Below are 12,074 nucleotides of genomic sequence, written 5' to 3' on the forward strand. Positions count from 1 at the left end.
AGGGTCCTACTCTTGTTGAATTAACCACAATCCAACCCTCTTCACCACCAGAAGTGAGCAGGGCTTTGGGCAAATAGAGGAAAGTGGGTTACCCCAGGAGAAGGCGGGTGGGGGATATGGGGAGGGTCTGGGGCTATCTGTTGCTGTCTCTGCATTTTCCTTTGTTTCATGACTCGCTGTGTTAACAGCGTGCTCAGAGCAAGTCTTACTAACAGCGGGTAAGAGGGATGGAGTTGAGCTTTATTACAGTCCTTTGCTTCCCTACCCCATTTAAAAATTTTTCCTTAGAGTCTGGGAACACCAATGTTCGGCTCCATCAGCTTCAGCTCTACCGAAACTCTGTTCATGAATTCTAGGTGATTTCCCTCATCAACCCAAATGAATTCTTGGGAAAAAATGAGAAAAAATTTACGTGCGCCTATGCAAGTAAATCTTTGTTCTTCTAACTAAGAGAGCAAAACTAAGCAGATTGAGATGAAAGTTCACTGAAGAGTCAGTGGCTCACAGCTGGTACTGGCCGCAGACTCAGGAACCATTAAGATTCCCAGGGGATCCTTTGAGGACCAGGGCTGGTTCTGTTTGCTCCCAATTAAGACCGATGCTTTGTTCCCCTGGGGGTTAAGCCAGGAACCGGAGTATTGTGGAAAGTCCATTAGTATTCCAAATTGAATTATTACAACAGCTGCTTCTAGCACTCCCCAAGAAAACAAGAGAGCAGTTCAAAGAGCAGCTGGGTCGGGGAGAACTGGGAGGTAGACACGTGGCTGCTCCCGTTGGCACAGGCTGGGGCTGAGCCATCTTGCCACCTCTCTCTGGAGGCATGGTGAGCCCAGGCCAGGGAGCCAGAGACCTGCCTTCCAGTTCTGCTTCCAACGCTGTTTGCCACTGTTGAGTTTCTTTCCCTCTCTGAGCCTCAGTTTCTTTGTCTGTGAAATGAGAGATATCCCCCCCCCCATCCCTCTCAATAAACAACGCGTGGGAAGACAGCTAGGGAGAGCCCAGAAGGGAGGAATTCACGGCTCACACCCCACCACTTGTCCCTTCTGGATGCTCCCCCTCCACAGTCCATGAGCTATGGCTCCAAATTGCTAATGCCACTTGGGGCAGGATTTGAAGGAGCCCCGGGTGGCGGATTTGTGGCCCTGGCTATGTGTGCCCGCTGCACGCCCGCCATCTGGTGGCCAGTTCTGCAAGCCTCGGAGATCAGTGCCGCTTGAATCCGAACGTGCTCAAGGGTCACCTGTGGATGTTGTGAAAAGGCGGATTTGGGTTCAGTCCGTCTGAGGTGGGACCCGGGACCCTACATCTCCGACAGGTTCCTAGGGGATGCCTATGGCGCTGCTCTGCACGCCACACTTTGAGCAGCAAGCCCTAGAAGACTTGGGACCAGGACCGAGTGACTGAAGGAAGAGGCAGGGAAGCAACGCCCGCATGCAAGTCTCCTGCCGTGTGCCGGGTACGTTGGCGTCAGCCACCCACTCTGGTCTCGCAGGTTTCCAGGGCAGCAGTTTGCCCTGTGACCTCACTTCTCTATGGATCTAAGGACTGTTGATTGATCGGTTTGTTCAGCTTCTTACCTGTCAGTAGAGTGTTGACTACCTAGCTTCTTACATGGTAGACCGGAAGCTAGCCATTCCCTTTTCAAATAGCTCCAAAGTGCGGTCAAGTGCAAATATGAAACGTGGTCAGGGGCACCCGGGTGGCTCAACAGTTAAGCATCTGCCTTCGGCTCAGGTCATGATCTCAGGGTCTTTGGATTGAGCCCTGTGTCAGGCTCCCTGCTCAGGGGGGAGCCTGCTTCTCCCTCTCCCTCTGCCTCTCCTCCCTGCTTGTGCTCTTTCTCTCTCTCTCTCTCAAATAAATAAATAAGAAATCTTTAAAATAAAAATAAAATAAAATAAAATGTGGTCAGGTGCAGAATAAGAGGCATAATTATAGCAGAGAAAGAAACATCAAATTTTGCAAAAAACACAATTATTATATTTCCAGAAATTAACCAGAATGCTATTAGCAGTAATATGAGTTCAGAAGAGTTAAGGAGGTAGAAATAACTTCCCAAAAATCAATTGTATTCCTACATACCATCAATATACAAAAGGAAAAAAAGCAGGAATAATATGCTATTTACAGTGGCAACAAATATCCAATAATTGGAAGCAAACATAATTCCAGGCATGACGGAGTTAAGAAAAAAAAAATTGTAAGAGTGTTTTGAGAGTATAGGGGAAGGCACAATTTTGACCAGAGATCACTCTCGGGAGAAGCAAGGGAGAAGAAATACAATAAAAATGACCTTAATTTCTACGGTGGAAGCTCTCAAATTGTATCAAACAGAAGACCCTCTTTAATACGGGCTCTACCTCCAAATATTTCAATTCCCCTATGTCAGAGGTAAGGCCAATAGGAAAGATGGGCTCAGGGCTCAGAAATAGTTATTTAGTGTTTTTAAATCCCTCCAAGGCTCCACTGAGCTACATAAATTGCTAGTGAAGAACAACTGAACAATACAAATATTTTTTCAAGGGAACAATGTTAGATTTTTCCCACCAGATTTGAGCTTACTACAAGGTAGCAATTTCTGGAACTCCATACCATTGCTTTTTAAAGTTTTGTGACATCAGTGGTATCAGAGGCACCAGAAAATTCCAACTGTAAGAATTAAATACATATATGTCAGGTCAAAATTCACAGTGTGAAGAAAAAAAAATCACTTTTCAATCGTGGGCAGCCACAACTTCCAATTGAATGAAGGTTTGCCTCTGATCCACACGTCACACCATACGTTATCACACACTTCTGATGGATCGGAATTAAACAGAAAATACCATCGTAACGACAAAAAGCTAAAAAAGAACAGAAAAACATATTTATTCCAGCTGTGGAAGGGGGTGTGATTCATTATGTTGGAAGAAAGAAGTTATCAGAATTAAAATAGACAAGCTCAAACATACGTTGTACAAAAATCCTGAATAATAAAGTCTGATCAAACAAGTACCAAACTACTCCCAAAAGGAAGTTTGTCAGACTCCACAAGTATTTCTCTAAAATATATATATTCCCAGTAACTCTTAAGAGGTAGTAAAACAATGGACACGTGCAAATTTGCGAAGTTTTGATTTGTTTACACTCTAGTGGCCGCGATCACATTAGTATGCATGCCATTGAGTTGACTTCCTTTTGCAAAGACCTCAGAATAAATCTCTTCCTGCCATCTCTGTGCATTTGTTTTATCTTCTTTAAATGTGTCCTTGATTAGAAAAAGTGTAGTTGTGCACCGATCTTTCATCTAGGCTGATGCGCATGCGCTCATGTATATATAATTGTACCGGGGAGTACACATAAGCACCGTTCTCAATTAAGTGCCGGACAGGGGCACCTGGGTGGCGCAGTCGTTAAGCGTCTGCCTTCGGTTCAGGGCGTGATCCCGGCGTTATGGGATCGGGCCCCACATCAGGCTCCTCCGCTATGAGCCTGCTTCTCCCACTCCCCCTGCTTATGTTCCCTCTCTTGCTGGCTGTCTCCATCTCTTCAAATAAATAAAAATAAAATCTTAAAAAAAAAAAAAAGTGCCGGGCAAGGTTCAGCATCATCTGCTCGGTGCATGTTCTCGTCATGGTGTCATAGCCGATTGCACAATGACAAATGAACGTGTAACTGGTCCACGGTAATAATGTCACATTATAACTGGTAATGGGATTAATCATAAATTTGGGGTGCTACTTCTCTGACTACATTTAAGATAAGGAATTGAGCGGTTAGCCAATCTTATTATCTTATTATTTCTGACTTTTAATGTCAAACTAGCATTTTTTTAATTAATAAACTTTGTCTTTTAAAGCAGTTTCAGGTTCACAACAAAACTGGGCAAAAAGCGCAGACGGTTCCCATATAGCCCCCTCTCTGCGTACCATCCCCCTCATTATCAACATCCCCCGCCAGAGTGATTACCTTTGTTACAACCAATGAACCTACGCTGACACATCATTGCCCAGAGTCCATAATTTACATTAGGATTCACTCTTGCTGGTGTACAGTCTGTGGGTTTGGACAAATGTATAATGACATGTGTTCAGCACTATAGTTTTGTGCAAAATTGCTTCATTGCCCTAAAAAGCCTCTGTGCTCTGCCTCTTCATCCCTCCCTCCCCACTAACCCCTAAAAACCCCTCGTCTCTTTACTCTTCCAGAATGTCATATAGTTGGGAATCATACAATATATAACCTTTTCAGATTGGCTTCTTTCACTTAATAACATGCTTTTAAACTTCCTCTGTGTCTTTTCATAGTTTGATAGCTCATTTCTTTATAGTGCTGAACACTATTCCACAGTCTACATGGACCACGGTTTATTTATCCACTTATCTACTGAAGGGCATCTTGGTTGTTTCCAAGTTTTGCCAGTTAAAAATAAAACTGCTGTAAACATCCATGTGCAGATTTTGGTATGGACATAAACTTTCACAAATCAATACCGACATAAACTTTCACAAATCAATACCGAAAAAAAATTTCTCAGTACTCCTTCTTCAAGGTACCATCTTAATTTAAATAAAAAGTAGTTTGAGATTGCAAGGTGAGCTATTTCAAAAACCATGACCCTGTGCAAACTACTCATCTGTACAAATGAGAATTTTCTCTACAGCAGGCAACCAAAACAAAATACCAAAATAAATTGGGGGCTGAAACTGGTACGAAGGCAATTATCATCCATAATTCCAGATTTCAAGTTTTTGGGTTCATCAAAATCTCATTATCTTTGAATTCTCATTCATTATCTTTGAACTAAGTAATTGTTATAAATTTAAACTTATTAAAGAAATTAACAATAAAACTCAGCTTTCCCCCTCCTTTCTTACATAGCAGGACTCTACAGGATTTTGTTGGAAAAAAAGATTCCCCTGCTAAAAAATAAAAATAATATTTTTTAAGTTTGAAAATTACTGAAATACACAGGCAAAGAGAGTAGAGAATAGGGCCAATTTCATTCTCACAGTCTCATGTTTTTATTTATTTTTATTTAGATTCGAATTAATGAACATACAAGGTAATATTGGTTTCAGGTGTAGAATTTAGGGATTCGGGTAGAATTTGGTGATTCATCACTTACATATAACACCCATCGTTCATCATAACAAGTGCCCTCCTTAATGCCCATCCCCCATCTAGCCCATCCCCTGCTCACCTCCCTCCATCAACCCTCAGTTTGTTCTCTATTGTTAAGAGGCTCTTATGGTTTGTTTCCCTCTCTCCTTTTTTTCTATTCCCCCTTTCCCTATGTTCATCTGTTTTCTTAAATTCCGCATATGAGTGAAATCGTATGATATTTGTCTTCCTCTGACTGACTTATTCACTTTGCATAATACACTCTATCTCCATCCACGTCATTGAAAATGGCAAGATTTTTTTTTTTTTTGGATGGCTGAGTAATATTCATTTATCCATTCATCAGTTCGATGGACATTTGGGCTCTCTCCATAGTTGGCAGTCTCCTGTCTTTAGAGGGCTCATCAGAGGCTGGCAGGCACTTTACCAGCATCCCAGATTGAGGGTCACAGTGCTGACTTGTATAATGTGTCGATATTGGGTGCCTTGGCGTAGGGCTTCTCTTCCTCCTGTGAGATCTCAACACAGGGGCCAATGGGGAGGTCAGATACACACAGATTCTGCTTTAAGGGACAGGGATCGCCTTTGTTCTACAAAGCCATACTCCCAGTTATTAAATCAGCAGTGAACATGATTAACAGTTAGAAAATATTTTCTCTGGATGGACCGTTGCTTCTAAGCAACAACTTCTAGAAGGGCTGATGGACAGCTAGTTGTCTCTGCAAGTCCCTCTCCTGTTAAGTGACTAAAACTTAATTTCAGTCAATTCAATGGGATATCTCCTCAACACCCTCCCTAGCTTTCAGAGGCCTAGATAGAGCCAAACCCACCAGCTGGGACTGGGAAAGAAGGCAGGACATCTTGTCCTCAGTTGTCATCGTCAATTTCTGTTGACACCTGCACTCTCATGTGGTATCCAGTTGTAGAGATCTTGCAAAGGATAGCCACGGCCTCTGCAGGCTCTCAGTGCTTTTGCAACTCCTGCTTGCCCCTCTCAAGGGGCAGAGCAAACATTCAGCTACTCTTCGGTGGCACTCTAAGCAGAGACCAGGCAACAAGGCATCCTTGCAGCCATTTCTCATCAACACTCACATCACATGAGGGCAGGGGAGTTTTATGACATATGTCACTTTCCCGAGTTCCAGGGGGACAGGACTGTGTCTCTCAGAGTACTCTTCCAAGTCTGTTGTTCATATAAATGTTTTACTCCCTCTGCCTTTGGAGCTAGATTCTGATATCTCAAAAGCTTTTACTCCGATGACCACTGTCTCTGCCTGGAATCTCAAAGGTCTATTTTTAAAACCAAAAAGTTAGAAATTGTCCTCTTTGTCTACTGTTCTACTCTAGTAATCGTCTCTGAAGAAATGAATGCCTTACTCTCATGTTTTAGTTCTAATGAAGGAATTACTAGAAATAATAAATATACTAATATTTTTAAAAATTGGCCCACTGTATACATATGAAGCCAGATATCATCAAGTCTTGTTTTAAAGATTTATTTATTTATTTTGATGGGGGAGACACCGAGGGAAGGAGAGAGAGAGAAAGAGAGAATCTCAAGCAGATTCTTCACTGAGCACAAAGCCTGACAAGGCCCTGAGATCACAACCTGAGCTGAAACCAAGAGTCAGATGCCCAACCGACTGAGCCACCCAAGTGCTCCCACATATCATCAAGTCTTAAAGAATTCAAAATGGACCTCTTCCTTTTCAAGATAGATCGATTCATGATAGTAAAGTGTGTTTAGGCTAAACAAATCCAGAAAAATTATTTTCCTTAAATATTAATTTCAGAAATTTACTGTGCATAAATCCCTGAAAACAAAGTATGGAATCCTAGCTAATTAATATCATCAAGATCTGCTGTGTTCTTTATCAAAAAGTTTCTCTCCTCCAGATGCCAGAGAGAAATTTGGATCTATGTAAATGAATGAAGAGCATCTGAAATGCTTAACGTGGGTAAATATAAAAGACATTATTTCTTGCTTTATAATCCCTTGTTTTAATAGTTGGCTATTTAAAGCAAAATAATAATAGTGTGTGGAAGCAAAGTGTATGACAACATTAGCATAAAAGATAAGAAGGGGAAAATGGAGGGGCGCCTGGGTGGCTCAGTCGTTAAGCGTCTGCCTTCCGCTCAGGGCCTGATCCCAGCGTTCTGGGATCGAGCCCCACATCAGGCTCCTCTGCTGGGAGCCTGCTTCTTCCTCTCCCACTCCCTCTGCTTGTGTTCCCTCTCTCGCTGGCTGTCTCTCTCTCTGTCAAATAAATAAATAAATAAAATCTTAAAAAAAAAAAAGAAGGGGAAAATGGAATCATAGTGTTGTCATCTTCTTACATTTTACATGAAGTGATAATTATTATTTGAAGATAGGCTGTAATAAGTTAAAATGTACACTATAAATCCTAGAGCACCTACTGAAAAATAAAGAGAGAGAGCTACTAAGCCAATAGAGAAGATAAAATGAAATCATAAAAACAACACTCCATTCTATTATTCCAAAAGAACATAGGAAAAGAGAAAAAAATGGGAAAATGGAAAAAAGAACAAACAGATCAAATAGAAAACAAATAGGAAGATGGTAGATTTAAACTCAGCCATATCAATAATTATATTAAATCTGGGGCGCCTGGGTGGCACAGCGGTTAAGCGTCTGCCTTCGGCTCAGGGCGTGATCCCGGTGTTATGGGATCAAGCCCCACATCAGGTTCCTCCGCTGGGAGCCTGCTTCTTCCTCTCCCACTCCCCCTGCTTGTGTTCCCTCTCTCGCTGGCTGTCTCTATCTCTGTCAAATAAATAAATAAAATCTTTAAAAAAAAAAAAATTATATTAAATCTAAACGACCCTCTAGGGGGTATCATGCTAAAGCTAAATAAGTCAGAGAAAGACAAATACCATATGATTTCACTCATATGTGGAACTTAAGAAACAAAACAGATGAACATAGGGGAAGGGAAGGAGAAAGAAAGTGGATGAAAATTGAGAGGGAGGCAAACCATAAGAGACTCTTAACTGGAACAAACTGAGGGTGGTTGGAGGGGAGGGGGGGTGGGGGGATGGGGCTAATGGACATTAAAGAGGGCACTTGATGTAATGAGCACTGGGTGTTACATGCAACTGATGAATCACTAAACTCTACCCCTGAAACTAATAATACACTGTATGTTAACTAAATTGAATTTAAATTAAAAAAATTTTAAAAATAAAATAAATTACCTGAACCCTCCAAATAAAAGATAGATTAAATTAAAAAGAAAAAAAGCAACCAACTATATAATTTCTATAAGAAACCTACTTTAAATATAAGGAAACAGATGAATTAAACATGAAATGATAGGGAAATCATACCACGCAAACATGAATCAAAAGATTTTATGGGCTTTATTTATCTAAAATATAGAAAGATGTTCTGAGCTCAGGACAAAATTATTGGTAACATTTTATTTCATTTTATTTTTTAAAGATTTTATTTATTTAACAGAGAGAGAGAGAGAGAAAACACAAGCAAGGGGAGCGAGCTACAGGCAGAGGAGAGGGAGAAGCAGGCTCCCTGCAGGGAGCCTGATGCAAGGTTCAATCTCAGGACCCCGGGATCATGACCTGAGCCAAAGGCAGCTGCTTAAACAACTGAGCTACCCAGGCGCCCTATTGGTAATATTTTAAAATTGCCATTCTGACCTCTAAGCGTTAACCTTTCTTTAGAATGAAAGATAATTACAACACTGCCGTGGAATAGAACTATGTAAGTCCCAAAGTGAACCACATGTGTAATTTTAAGTTTTCTAACAGCTACACTAAAAAGAGTAAAAAGAATAGTGGCGGATGTGTGTCTTCATATATTTGTCAAAACCCATAGAATGTATAACACCAAGAATCAACCCTCATGTAAACTCTGGACTTGGGGTGACAATAATGAGTCAGTGTAGGTTCATTGATTGTAACAAATGTGTCACTCAGAGCAGGGTGTTGATGGTGGAAGAGCCTGTGCCTATGTTGGCGTGGGGGGTGTATGGGAAATCTCTATACTTTCTGCTCAATTTTGCTGCAAACTAAAAACTGCTCAAAAGAAAAAAAGTCTCTTTAAAACCAAAAAAAAAACCCAAAAAACAAAACCCAAAATAAGTAAAAAGAGACAGGTGGAATTAATTTTAATAATATTTTACATTCCTTGATCAGTAGGGGAAGAAAGGGATAAAGAAAGGGGGGTAATCAGAAGGGGGAATGAAACATGAGAGACTATGGACTCTGGGAAACAAACTGAGGGCTTCAGAGGAGGGGGTGGGGGAATGGGATAGGCCGGTGATGGGTAGTAAGGAGGGCACGTATTGCATGGTGCACTGGGTGTTATACGCAAGTAATGAATCATCGAGCCTTACATCGGAAGCCGGGGATGTACTGTATGGTGACTAACATAATGTAATAAAAAATCATTATAAAAAAAAAAAAGGAAAAAAATATTTTACATTCTTATTTTCATCCTAAGTCTTTAAAATCTGGTGTCAGCACATTTCAGTTTGGACTTGCTATCTCTTCAGTACTCAAGAGCCACATGTGACTAGTCGCTACCATATTAAACAGTACAACTGAGACTTTTGATTCTTCTCTCCTGGGAGGAGCTGCGAAGTAAGGTGGGCAGTAAACCCAGCCAGTCAGTTCTGTGACCCAAGTTGAAGGTTGTCCATATCTCTCATTATAGTTCTAGAGTGTTTAACATCATTCACTGTCTGTCAAGCACTGCCTTAGACATTTTAAATACAATATCTTCCTTCCTCTTCTTATGAAGTCCAAGATAAAAGTAAAGGAAAAAACTGAGACTCAGAGAAGTTAAATGACTTTGCCCAAGGTCAGAGAGCTAGTTTGAACACACTGAACTGCTAATGTGATTAACGGCTAGTTAGTGCAGTTCGGACTCAGGGGTATCTTAAGCCCATGCTCTTTACTCTACATTACATAGCTGCTTTCTGTGTCATGGGAAACCTAACTGCTTCTGGTCGTCTGATCAGAGGGAAACAGGAAATAAGCTATTGGCTTCATCAGAATACAGTAAGGTAATCCCAAAACCGCTATGCTGCTTGTTCAAGCATACTGCCTGAGGCCAGTGTCAGATCACTTGCCTCAGTGGGCAACCATCAATAGTTTCTAGATCCTATATGCTTTTAGGGTGTCCCCCCCCCACCCCCAGGAAGGTTAATGAGCCAGGTAGTTGGCCAGAAAATGCTTGGCCAAGAAGGGCCTTGATGTCCCTATTTCTTGACTTCCCCCAGGCTATAGTGGCTGGTCAGCCATCTTTTGGTGTGGAACAATCTCAAGCAGCTTCCATTTGGTGGCTCATCATCACAACTCAGATTTCAGCCATTCTTCTAACATGTCCGTCCCCAATATAACTCTCGGTAGCAGAGAAATTGTCTCTACTACCAGGTCCCCTTAACCTCACTATTATAACCATATTGGTTTACTTGTTCAGAGCAACTTTACTGCTGTATCTGATAAGAATTGCCTGGAAATAAACTCATTTCTGATTCTAGAGCTGAGAGATCTCCACGTATTCAGGCATTCTCTTTGTGCACGAGACTCCAGGTATCACCTCTGTGGGTCGACAGAGGCGCAGCCAACCACTCCTGTGGCTGGGGACTTAGGATCTTTGAACGGCAACTGAGCAGTCCTTTATCCTTTTCTTCCTTCTTTAGCTCCTTCAGAGTCAATGATTCTGAGGGGGTGGGTAGATAGTCCTTCCTTTAGGAATCGTTATGGGTTGAGCGGTGTGTCCCTGACTCGCCCCCAATTCATAAGTTGAAGTCCTAACCCCCAGTACCTCACAATAGGAATTTTGTAGATGTTATTAGTTAAGATGAGGTCACACTGGAGTAGGGTGGGCCCCTGAATCAATATGACTATGTCCTTATAAAAAGGGTAAATTTGGACACAGACACCCACACAAGGTGAATTCCATGTGAAAATGAAGGCAGAGTCAAGGAGATGTGTCTACTAGCCCAGGAGTGCCAAGACCTGCCAGTAACACAGCAGAAGCGAGGAGAGAGGTGAGTCAGATTCTCCCTCAAAGCTCCCAGAAGGAACCAACCCTGACAACACTTTGATCTTAGACTTCTAGCTTCAAGAACTCTAAGACAATACATTTCTGTTGCGTAAGCCACCCAGTTTGCAGTACTCTGTTATGGCAGCCTAGGACTCTCGTACAGGGACCCAATGGTCTAATGACCCATCTGCATGGCTTATGACAATCAGTCTACCTATTGAATTATCTTGGGAGTGGTATCTATTATGTGTATGACCCCATTTTTCCATATGGAAACCTCCTTACAGGCCTCTCTATGACATTTTCTAAGGTGCACAGAGCTAAGGAGACCAGCTATCCTGTTTTGCCTGGGACTAAGGAAGTGTTTGGGACATGAGACTTTCAGTTTTAAAATCAGGACAGTCCCAAACAAAGCAAGATGTGTTGGTCACCTTACACAGAGCCCACTTCCTGCGCAGGTCCTTCCAGGGCACAGGTGAACCCAGAGTAACTATCTTAGTCCCCTCAGCTGAGTGGGTTACCACAGGAATTGGGAAATTCTGTGCAGAGGAGATACCTATTGTAACAGAGGGGTGAAAGCACCTCAAAGGTCTGGAACTAAAGGTAAGAGGTTCTGAAAGAATGGTGGCAGAGGTGCAGGGAGGGTGTAGAGATGAAGCTGGAAAAGGTGAGGGTCCAAGGGCTAAGAACCTCTGGCCCCACGTTAAATAATTGTACATCACTCTGTCCTGTAAGAAAACAGGTGGCCTCTCAGACTTTGAAGAAAGAGAGTTGTCATCAGAGCAGATGTTTCAGAAAGGTTATCGTAATTTATCTATGTTTTCCCTTTGTAAACTTAAAAGAGAGAGACTAGATATAAAGGGATCTTAAAACATAGAAATTACAATATATGGACTTTGGAACTTAAAAAACTGTAAAAGGAAATTATGAGATAATA

Source organism: Ursus arctos, unplaced genomic scaffold, assembly GCF_023065955.2.
Source record: "Ursus arctos isolate Adak ecotype North America unplaced genomic scaffold, UrsArc2.0 scaffold_18, whole genome shotgun sequence".
In the NCBI taxonomy this organism is placed as follows: Eukaryota; Metazoa; Chordata; class Mammalia; order Carnivora; family Ursidae; genus Ursus; species Ursus arctos.